Below are 9,381 nucleotides of genomic sequence, written 5' to 3' on the forward strand. Positions count from 1 at the left end.
TTTCTTTACGTTACAATGATGTGTGTTTTTTCCTAAGAACATGCGGAGGAGACGAGGGGCTTTGAAGCTTCCTTTTAAGTGGGGTGAGGTTTGATTAAAGGGAGTGTGACTTACCCGTGAGCAGGTGTCTCGTGCCAAAAGTGTGTTGAATCCTGCTGATATTTACAAAATCACTATGGTGATAATTGTGTCACATAATTTTCACTTTTTTTTTTTCTTTTTTTGTGAGGGTATTTTATCCCTTTGCTTTTATTTCCATTTAAATAAAGACTTCTACATGGGTGACACTAATTCAGATTTATATGTTCAGATAGGTATATCGCATCATTTTCGAAAAACTCAGCATGTTTGTGTTGCAGTTGGGTTGCAGAAGACGGATAAAACAAACATGGAAAACTGTGACTTTATGAAACCACATTTGTGAAAGTAACTAAACTTTTATTTGGTTTAATTAGCCTGAGAACTCAGAAAGTAACATTTTCAACTTTCAAAAGCAAAAACAACTTTTCTGCTTGTTTATTCTTGTGAAGAAGATTTTAAGCTCTGTCCAACTTATTTCATCTTCACTCTCCTCTCTCGGTGATGAAACTACCACCAGAGTTTGCAAGCGGCTCGATTTCCAACATGTGGGGTTTTTACTCGACTAAACATCTGCTTAAAAGTAAGCAGATGTAAATTTGCATGCCGAGCAAGAACATTTCTATGAATGTTTTTTTTCCTCAAAGGGTCTAAATGAATTCTCTGTAAAGTGAAGCTTTGTAACATCAAACTGATTTATATTATTAATTAGGCTTAGTTTCATTGATGGTGCCGCAAGTTTATCCGAGTACCACTTTGGACTTTCCTCACCTGCAGGTGGCGCTCACTGCTGAACTGAAGATCATACACATTCTATTAAAGAAACCCATCAACTTTTTTTCAGATTCTACTTGTGATTTGTTTGCACTGAACTTTTTAAGCTGTTGATGTCTTTATGTTATGACATAATTTACCGGCCCGGTACCGCTGGGATCAGACTGGCTTGTGTGTGTCAGCTCAGCTAAAATGAATCTGACACAGCGCAGCAGCTGCACCTCATCTAAGGTGTTTCAGATCATTAGCATTTTTCTTCTTTAGCAAAATAAAATAATGATGTGCAAGTTAAAAGAGAAAATGAAATACACACACACACACACACACACACACACACACAGAGATACACACACACAATTGGCCACACAGTCGCATACATTCCGGCGCAGGTGTTCATATCCCATCAAACGTGTTATTTCCCACTTGACCAGCCAGAAAGATAATACTACGGTGTTGTGCAGAGAGACTATATGAAGCCAACAAGGATATACCACCCTGATTCCTGCCACGCAACCGATCATTATGCCAAACCTTTTTTCACTCCTCTCTCTCTCTCTCTCCCTCACACACACATACACACACAGCTTCACTTCAGCTCTAACGCCCTCTTCAGTTCAGCACTACGTCAAGTGTGTGCCACTGCAGCACTCCCGATCCATTTTAAGCATCTTTAGGAATTTAACCAACCAGCCAAAACATTTTTCACATAAACTAGAGTAGAGGTACATGCAGTCAAGGAAGTGTATAAAAAAATATATATATATATATCAGTCAGAACATTTTGCTACTTATCTTTCTCCCACCATTGCTGTATTTAATTAAAAGTTATTGTGCAGTAATTTGACATAATATGAAGAAATTGCATCTTGAAACACACTAATATGTTATCACTGTTCACTGTGAAAACTCTTGTTCACCCTGCAACACTCATCCAGCAGGGCAGGTTAAAGTTTGACTTTTTCATCTGTTCTTGTGCTTCTAACATTGAAATAATCTGGTAAGCCCTCATCCCAAGTCTGCTATCGTAACTGTTACACTTTTGGTTGTGCTCTGAAATTCATCTTACACTTTCAATTCATTTAGATAATAAATAGCATGAATTTGTATGCGTGTGCTTATTTTCCCTGAATCACCTAGTTTTCCACTTATTTCAGAACTCGTGCCAAATCAGACATGATGATCATATATGATCTGTTGCAGCAACACCAGGAAGGATTGGCGCTCTCTCTCTCTCATATAGATGCTTTCTCAAAAAATGAAAAGAAATGTAAACTGAAAAGGCATCCCCCTGAAAGACCCTTTTATCGGACACTTTTCAAAATATGTAAAGTTTCCCATTATAATGCATTTCGTGACACAACGTGACACTTCTGAGGAAGGCTGCAGCTTGGCAGCCGAAACATGTCAAGGTAGGCAAAATAACCTCTGGCCTGTGTATATGAATCCAAACCATGACCATAATGCATTTCTAACTTATTCTCTGTTGTACAGAGTAGTAAAATTCAAAATATAATATTTTACATTACCTCTACTTTTTTTAAACAATGTAATTACTTTACAATGCCAGCAACTCTGTGTGGATCGCTAAATAGATCTGTCCTTGATTTCTTCCTTAATTACTATAAGAAAAAAATTACCAGTGGTGAAAACATTAAATTAAAATGACCTGTAACACTCGGGCTACACTTCAACATTTAAAACCTGACGATGAGTCCCCATACATTTGATAAACACCATCACCACCACCACCGCACACGTAACACAACATGAATAACCGCCCCGCACACATTTCGGGCGATATTTTTGCCTGGGGAAATCAAGATGATCTGTGCTCGAGCTACAGCTCTTCGCTGATGCTCAATTAACTCTGGCAGACCTGGCGAGCTGAGCCAATTACCGATTCAGTACAGTGTGGCAGCAGGCACAGCCTTGATATCACAACCAGGCAAACCGTGGGCATCCAGCTCCCCGTGCAGAACCTGCCTGAAACACAGCCGCTTTAATGCGAAGGACTTCTCTGCTGTGCAGCATCTTCCTTCACATTTTCCCCATCACTCCTGCATTAGTCGATCCCTGATCTCTCACTCTGCGTCATATGCTTTTCACTGCTGATAAGCCTCTTTCATTCCTCAAAACAAGCTCCGTCGCCGGCTCTCCATTCCCCACTGCTCGACCCTCATTACACCCGACATCCCCCTCGACCTTTTTCAACCATTCACCGCTGTCTGAGACTCCCCTCCTCTGTGACCTGCATCCTTAACTTCTCCCTTGTTTGACTTCCTCATCACAGCACCTATTTCTCTAATCTTCTTTTTTTCCCCTCCTTCATTTCATTGCTTCCCTCTTTGTTTTCCCGAACTAAAGAGGAAGGGGATGCGGGGGGGGGGGGGGGGGGGGGGGGGGGGGGGGATGATGCAGTGGAGGAAGAGGAGAAGAGGAGGGCAGCGGGCTGACAGAGGGAGTCCCATCTGCAGCGAGCTCATTAGGAGATGGGAGGAGAGTCTGTGGAGGAGACACACCAGTAGACATCCACACCTCTCCCCCTCTCAATCCCTCTCTCTCTCTCTCTCTCTCTCTCTCTCTCTCTCTCTCTCTCTCTCTCTCATCTTCTCATTAATCACTACATACAACACACAGCAAATGAGCGGCTTTACCTTTTACCACCTTCCAGCACTGTGAGACTATATATTTTTTACTGTGTGTGGCATCAGTGGAAATCGAGCCATAAATCCAAAGCACTGTTAACACTTGACAACTTTTCTTCCTCTACTTTTTTTTTTCCCCACCTTTCCCTCTTCTACAGTGAGAAAAGGAGGTGTGGGAAACAGCACTGACAGGAGGATAAAATGCTCAAGGACACTTTGGAAAGCTGCATGGCCACCTGCTGGCTAGGCTTGACCCAACTTTTGGAGATGATACCAACATGCGCCGTCACAGAAGACTGGCTCGACACGCATCTTCAAGAAATACGGAAAAATAGCCTCCTGCAAAAATTCTTTCTCCATTCAGCCTACTGGCAAAATAATGCCAGACCCAGGTTGTACCATGTATTTTATCTCATTTGCATGGTCCAGCCTAATGTAATGACACAATCCCCTCCATTCACCTCCACACTACAAACATTTCCCCATTCTTTTTCTGGGTTTTAATGTCAAGGTCAGCAGATGGTGGGGATGCATTAATGGTGCATGAGCCATATAAAGAAAGACTTGTCACATCAGCAGAAAGCCTTCCTCTACTACCCCAACAACTTATTTGTGCAATATTCCAAGTGCTGTTCCCTCGGTGGCTGTTGATTTGTTATGCTGTGTGCTTATGTGCTTAATAGTATATATATATATATATATATATATTTTTTTTTTTTTTTTTTTTTTTTTTTTTCCTTTTCCAAATCATCCCTGGCCCCGAAGGAGCGTTTTGTCATTGCTTTCCGACCCCTAAAGAGAGACCAAAGGATCTGCGATACACCGACACGCTTTGAGTTGTGAGGGATTCTGTGTCCTCTTCAAGGACACAACGGGAATCAGAACGAGGCCTTGAACTCAGACCTTCCTCTTGGAAAAAAGCCTCGCTTGAAAACTAAAGCACACTGTGCACAGCTACGCACAAGAACCAAATCACATGTCAAACTGTCAAAAGTCAATTCAATGCTACTCATGCAGTTGTGGAAAAAAAAAGTCTAAGTTTAAGAAAAGTATGTTTAAGACCTACATACACTGACTAATTCATCTGTGGGTTAAAGGTTTTATTTCTATATCCATAATTGAAGAGCTTTTTTTTTTTTTTTTTTTTTTTGCACTAGTGACTCTGCTGAGCTCTCGAACTTTTAGCTGTTAGTCATATTTACTGATTTATCTACAAACAGCAAACTGAAGTCAATCACCACACCATCTTGTGGTAGAAATCAGTAATGCATGACTGGTGGCTGAACTGTTTGCTGCAGAACATTTTAAATTAACCACTGAAATGACGACAAAATCACTGTTTCTTCCCAAACTGGTGAATATTGTGAGTATATCTGGAAATTGTGAAACAAAATGAATAGAATCACGAACGGTGACATGTTAGCAAAACCATTTAGAGTTTGGGAAAGCCACAGGTTGCTTGCCAACCACAATGTTTAGTTGTTGTTTTTTTTAATTAGACGAAGATGTTTCTTCAAATACCCAATTAAACAAATACCAGACACACTCATTTCATTTCCATAGAAGACTGTATAAAGAATTAAGAATCACCAGGCTCTGTAAAGCAGTATCGCAGGCTAGCGGTGAATATATTCCTGATGGGGGAAGCAGCCAGTGTATTTCATTATCAGTCAGATTAATAATAGTGAAGAAAAGATAATTGCACTATTCCATATCTAACCCACGTGGACAAACTGGGCCCATATGTATAATATCTACAATATTACATGGACATATCTCTATCAGATAATCATGCTGAATGCATCACATCGCACACTTGAGGGAAAGAAGAGTGATATTACAAGTTTAATGGTGTGGAACATGTATGTGATCTTGTAACGGCTCCACTGTAATGGAGATATTGTAAAATTGTCCATTAGCGGTGGCACATCGCTACTCCTTTATGTCATTTAAAAGAGCTCATCAGCATTTAGTCACCAACATGAACATCAAGTTATCTGATTGATGAGCACAATGCGGCTGCCAATTAGCACCTACTCTGTTCCCATGAATATGCAATCGATGCAATCGGCAAGTGTGGATCAACTGTCAACTGCTCGCCGGAGGCCAAAACACATTGGATTTAAATGAACTTATGGAGGAAACATCAACAGCCTACAGAGGACAGCAGAGCATGTGAAATGTGAACTCAGAGCATTAAACACTCTTTTTAATTCGTCCTCGTCTTCATGTCAGAATGAATAAATGAAATTATGATATCACCATGATCAAAGTTGTCCATCCCTGAACTGCGTGCAATGATAAAACCAAAACATCAGCATCTTAATTTCTCTGATGTGGACTGATGGGGTTTGGTGCGTTTGTGAGACAAAAGAAGACACAACAATAATCAGAGAACCAGCTTTGTTCTCCTTCTCTATGTTGAAGTCAAGAGTCATTTTCTCTGCAACCTGCTTGTGTAAGACGCTCCCTGTTCAGACTAAGTTGGTTCACTGGCTCACAATGTCATATAAATTATGAAAAGTTCTGAAAAAAAAGTTCAAGTACAGACAGATGGAGAGTCCCACCCCAGACAAGAACTTTTGCCTTGTTATAAAATAATGGAGGGATGAGAATAGGGAATAAGAGAAAATGTCACTGCTAATGTCAAGAATTCATGCATTCAGCTCCAGGCTTCAATCACTCGTCTTTCACTCATTTTCTCTAGTATGGCTCACCTTTGCATGCATTTAAGAGGACACCTCATGTGGCTTCTACTACAGCCCCATTCATCCACATCACTTTACCAGTTCAGAATCGCAGTGAGCTGCAGCAGCTTCCAGATGATTAAGAGTGAAAGCAGGGAACATTCTGGGCAACAGTCCACAGAACCCCACACCCACACACAGGGAGAACATGCAAACTCACACCAGGGATCTTCTCCCAACATTTATTGTCTCATGAATAACCTATTTCAGCATCCCCAGTGCTCAAACACCACACCCAACTTTCACTGCTTCCATGATTAAAGAAAGTAATTCACAACACTCGCAGCATTTATTTTAAATCCTCCCTGACCCCACTCCAAAGGAAAGGATAACTATAATTCAAACTCTTCCCTTCACATCAGCAGTACTTCATGTTTAAGCCAACTGCCGGGCCAGCTCATCCAGGCAGCTCGTTGGACTGTCGTCAGCACTCCATCCTGTGGAAGACTGCCAGCAGCCCCTCCGTCCGATCAATAGGCACCGGCGGCTAGCTTTCCCCCTTTCCCTCTCTCTCGCTCTCTCTCTCCCCCTGTCTTTCTCTCCTTCTCTCAGCTACCACAGTACAGAGCCTGTTCACTTCTGCCAGCGCGGCATAGTGATTAGGCATTAGGCCTGCGCTGCTGTGTGAATTAGCTTAATCTGTGTCCGCGATGAAGGACGAGGCTTTTCATGCCCACTGGAGACATTCACTGGACATAAAGGAAGCTAATCTTTAGGAAATTTAGAGAGACTATGTGTGTGTGTGTAAGAAATGTTGAGACAGTTCCCACAGTGATAGTTCTTTTGTGACGCCGCTTATCCTTCAACAATTTCAAAAAAATAAATAGATCGACTGAACCTCTTGAAGATGCGGACAAGAAGAGTGTGATAGTGCCGTCGGTAAAGTCAGATACAGCAGCTGTTGTGTGTACAGGACAAAGGGGAGAGCAAGAAAAATCTCCGTCCCTACATTTCTCCACCAGAGAGGTCAGTTTGAGGGGAATTAGAGGGGACTGCATCCCCCCCCCCCCCCCCCCCCACCCCCCATCACACAGCTGCTTACCTGTCCTCAGGGGAGGTTTGCTGGTCTGCAAGTCTCAACTCAAAGTTTGGCAGTTCCAAGGCAACACAGACAAAGGGTTTCGATGTGATGTAAAGCATACGCTTACACCCTTTCTCCCCTTTCACATCTGTGCCTCAGCTGTCCATCACGCACCTGCCCAAGTGCTGACATGCAGCAGGCTGAACATGAACCCACAGCGTGCCTAAGAGCATCCCCCCTCCTCCTCCTCCTCCTCCTCCTCCTCCTCTTCCTCTTCCTCCCTCTCTCCTCCACATCATCTGCTGGATATATTGTATGTCCTTGACAAACTGCCAGCACCCAATCACCCCCACCCCCACCCCCCCCACCCCACCCCAACAAATATCTATTGATCAAAGCACAAGTATGGCTGTGGGAAAGGTATGGAGTCTCACCCATAATCTTATCCTTGCATCACCTCTGATGATCCAGAAACTTACAGATAAAGTGCAGCCCCATAAAAACTTGATGGCCATGTGACGTGAGGAAGCAGGACAATGTCATATAACACCCGAGTGACTCAAACATATATTAAAATATGACTTAATCACCACATATTTGAAACAATATGATGGCAATTTAACTTCAGGTTGTTCAACAAAATTTTTTTTTTAAGTTGTAAAGAATAAACAACCATTCCTCTTTTGTTTACAGGCTGCCTTGTGCACCTCTGAAGCACTTTTACGCACAATCAACTATGAATTTAGGTCAGCGGTGAGCCCAGTATATGTTGCGTGCTGTTTGACCAGAGAACAGTCTACTTTCAAGTGCAGCTTCCCGCCACGGTGAAACCGACAGCTTCACAAAAACCATTCACCAATGATGGCTCCAAAAGTAACCACCAAATTTCCTGCGCATCCCTTAAACAGAGGACTAAAAATACAGGCGTTTAAAGAGCTGACACCCTCTCTCTCCTCTCTCTCTCCTCTCTCTCTCATCATGTTAAGTCAGTCTACAGCAGACAGTGAAAACAACGCGATGACTTACCGAAATGAGATCCCGGCCACTGTCAGGCGTCTCCTGGTTTCCCCGCTGCCCCGGTTCCGCCCCTCTCTTCCCGGTCAATCCGCAGTGTGTTCGGCTCAGATGCGGTGCGCCTTTTCGCTGCGTCCTGCGTCCGGAGTTGCCAGGGATTGAACGATCATTTGCCGGGATGCTGCCAGGGCGGGGGTGCAAGGCTGAGGCATCCGCAGCGTGGAGGAGAAACAACAACAACAAAAAAATAAAAAAGAAAAAAAAGGGGGTTGAGGAGGAGACGGGTGAGGGAGAGGAGGAAGCGAGGCGCGTGCTACTGAAGCGAGGAAGGAAGGAGGAAAGAAAGAAAGAAAGAGGAGAGGAGCAAAGCACTGCAGCGACAGGGAGGCAACACCGCCGGAGAGGAGGCAGACAGCAGCTCTCCGTCTCGCTCCAGCACCCGCTCGCGCACATGCGCGCACACGCACAGCACGGCAGCCATATAAAGATGTAGAGCGCCATCTTTGGGTGGTTTATCAGGATGATCCCAAACGTTGAACATGCGAAACTCAGTTCAGGTGCCAGGGAACTGAACTTAATAAATAAATAAATAATCTCCTGCCGTTTCAATAATATGTCGTTTTCATGAAGCAAACTGTGAAATGTTTAAAACTCAGAAATTATCCTTTATTTTGTTGCATCTAAAAAACATTCACAAATCACTTGACTTTGTGCTTAATTCAGCAAAGCTGCTGAAAGATTTGGAATTCCATGCTGTATGTTGCAGTTTCCTTTTCATATGATTTCTGCAGTTTGCAGCTTGGAGGCCAGGGATGGGAAAAGTCCACATTATGATTTAGGACATGTACAACAAGTATGACTAATGGCTAGAAGCGAGCTAATTGTAACTCTGTAACTTTTCTCAACATGCATGAATTAGATAAGTTTTACCTTAAAGTGCATTCAGTAATACAGGTATTTCAGGTGATTTCAATAGTGCTTCAAATAACCATCGTCCTGGTCTTTGAATCCAGCCAATTATTAATTTTTGTAAAATTAGCTTGCAGGCTAACTATTGGAGCAGGGGACACATGTGGCCTGAGGACTGCCATGTGCCATGTAA

At 42.9% G+C, this 9,381-nt stretch overlaps 1 protein-coding gene across 2 annotated transcripts in view; it reads right to left on the minus strand.

Moving 5' to 3' along the window:
• The window catches only part of ctnnd2a (catenin (cadherin-associated protein), delta 2a), a 245,157-nt gene extending 236,634 nt beyond the window's left edge, over nucleotides 1–8,523 (minus strand). For both annotated transcript variants that reach the window (XM_030099690.1, XM_030099689.1), the window contains exon 1: nucleotides 8,292–8,523. The gene's annotated coding sequence lies outside the window, so the exon portion shown is untranslated. The remainder of the gene's footprint in view (nucleotides 1–8,291) is intronic.
• Between the last annotated feature and the right edge of the window lie 858 nt (nucleotides 8,524–9,381).

Source organism: Salarias fasciatus, chromosome 9, assembly GCF_902148845.1.
Source record: "Salarias fasciatus chromosome 9, fSalaFa1.1, whole genome shotgun sequence".
NCBI classification, from domain to species: Eukaryota; Metazoa; Chordata; class Actinopteri; order Blenniiformes; family Blenniidae; genus Salarias; species Salarias fasciatus.